This window comes from Oncorhynchus tshawytscha, unplaced genomic scaffold (genome assembly GCF_018296145.1).
Source record: "Oncorhynchus tshawytscha isolate Ot180627B unplaced genomic scaffold, Otsh_v2.0 Un_contig_4610_pilon_pilon, whole genome shotgun sequence".
Lineage (NCBI taxonomy): Eukaryota > Metazoa > Chordata > Actinopteri > Salmoniformes > Salmonidae > Oncorhynchus > Oncorhynchus tshawytscha.
In genome coordinates, this window is record NW_024607756.1 from 30,001 (window position 1) to 32,325 (window position 2,325).

The following is a 2,325-nucleotide window of genomic DNA, read 5'->3' on the forward strand; positions in this document are numbered from 1 at the left end:
AGGAGATCTACCTCCCACTCAGCCTATTCTGAAGAGAGAGAGAGGAGATCTACCTCCCACTCAGTCTATTCTGAAGAGAGAGAGAAAGAGGAGATCTACCTCCCACTCAGTCTATCCTGAAGAGAGGGAGAGATCTACCTCCCACTCAGTCTATTCTGAAGAGAGAGAGAGAGAGAGAGAGAGAGAGAGAGAGGAGATATACCTCCCACTCAGTCTATTCTGAAAGAGAGAGTGGAGAGGAGATCTACCTCCCACTCAGTCTATTCTGGAGAGAGAGAGATGAGATCTACCTCCCAATCAGTCTATTCTGGAGAGTGAGAGAGAGAGAGAGAAGACCTACCTCTCACTCAGTCTATTCTGAAGAGAGAGAGAGAGAGAGCTCTACATCCCCCTCAGTCTCTCCCTCAGAGAGAGCGAGCGAGAGAGATACAGAGAGAGATACAGAGAGAGAGAGAGAGAGAGAGAGAGAGGAGCTGTCTTGAGAGAGCAGCGTCACAGAAGATAACACCACTGCAGAGACACGGGCATATTGGCACAGCGCCTGACAGCTGGCGTTTCTTTGCACTTAGTCGTAAACGGGGGAGTTTACTTGCTCAGATTTCTCCTGCGCGTCTCGGCCTCTCTCATTATGTTTGGAATCCTCCTAACTTGATGGACTTCACCATCCCCTCTGCTGGTTCCTGCAGTAGAAGTCTGAGGACAACGAGGCAGAGGAGAGAGGAGAGGAGAGACACGGTTGCGCTCCACAGGAGAGGGATATAACCAGGGAATGTCTGGATGTGGTTATGGGGTGAGTCTTCCAGCTAACACCATGCCTTTATTCCATAGCCACATACGGTGGCTGGATCTGGACACAATTATTACCAAAAGGCAGATTTATAATAAGTGACTGGGACACACACCATGGCCGCTGTGGAGGTGCTTCTCTCCGTCTTGATGCTAGTCATTATCGTAGTGTCGTTGCTGTCCAACGCCGTGGTGCTGATCTGCTTTCTGTACAACCCACAGATCAGGAAGCAAGTGCCCTGTGTGTTCACCCTCAACCTCACTTTTTGTAACTTGTTGCTGACCGTTTCCAACATGCCTCTAACTCTGGTGGGTCTCGTCAACAAGGGTCAGCCCGGAAGTGACGCCTTCTGTCAGTTGGTCGGCTTCTCGGAGACGTTTTTAACCACTAATTCGATGTTGAGCATGGCCGCTCTGAGCATCGACAGGTGGATCGCTGTCGTGTTCCCGTTGAGGTACCACTCTAGAATACGACATAGAGATGCCGCTCTCGTGCTCGGATACACGTGGATACATTCTATGTCTTTTCGACAGCGGCTGCTTGCCTCTCGTGGGTGGGATACCGTCCGCTTTACGCGTCGTGCACGCTCTCCGACGTGACGGACAACAGTCAGACTCCGTTTGTTGTCTTTACTGTGGTGTTTCACTCCCTCACCTTTCTCCTGTCCTTTCTAGTCCTGTGCGTCACATACCTGAAAGTGCTGAAGGTGGCAAGGTTCCACTGTAAACGGATAGACGTTATCACAATGCAAACTTTAGTGCTGCTTGTGGATATTCACCCAAGGTAAGAGGAGGCCTTTGAGTTGCATTTCTCTCTGTGCACCTTACTCCAACTCATCTTACTCCAACTGACCTTACTCCAACTCACTTTACTCCAACTCACCTTACTCCAACTGACCTTACTCCAACTCACTTTACTCCAACTCACCTTACTCCAACTCACTTTACTCCAACTCACCTTACTCCAACTGACCTTACTCCAACTCACTTTACTCCAACTCACTTTACTCCAACTCACCTTACTCCAACACCTTACTCCAACTCACTTTACTCCAACTCACCTTACTCCAACTCACTTTACTCCAACTCATCTTACTCCAACTCACCTTACTCCAACTCACCTTACTCCAACTCACCTTACTCCAACTCACCTTACTCCAACTCACCTTACTCCAACTCACCTTACTCCAACTCACCTTACTCCAACTCACCTTACGCCAACTCGCCTTACTCCAACTCACCTTACTTCAACTCACCGTACTCCAACTCACCTTACTCCACCTCACCTTACTCCAACTCACCTTACTCCAACTCACCTTACTCCAACTCACCTTACCCCAACTCACCTTACTCCAACTCACCTTACTCCAACTCACCTTACTCCAACTCACCTTACTCCAACTCACCTTACTCCAACTCACCTTACTCCAACTCACCTTACTCCAACTCACCTTACTCCTGACCACTCCAACTCACCTTACTCCAACTCACCTTACTCCAACTCACCTTACTCCAACTCACCTTACTCCAACTCACCTT

The 2,325-nt window shown here is 49.1% G+C and overlaps 1 pseudogene; it reads left to right on the forward strand.

Annotated features, from left to right (window-relative positions):
• The first annotated feature begins 527 nt into the window (after positions 1-527).
• Positions 528-1,570, forward strand: LOC121842843 (annotated as a pseudogene).
• Positions 1,571-2,325: the final 755 nt, after the last annotated feature.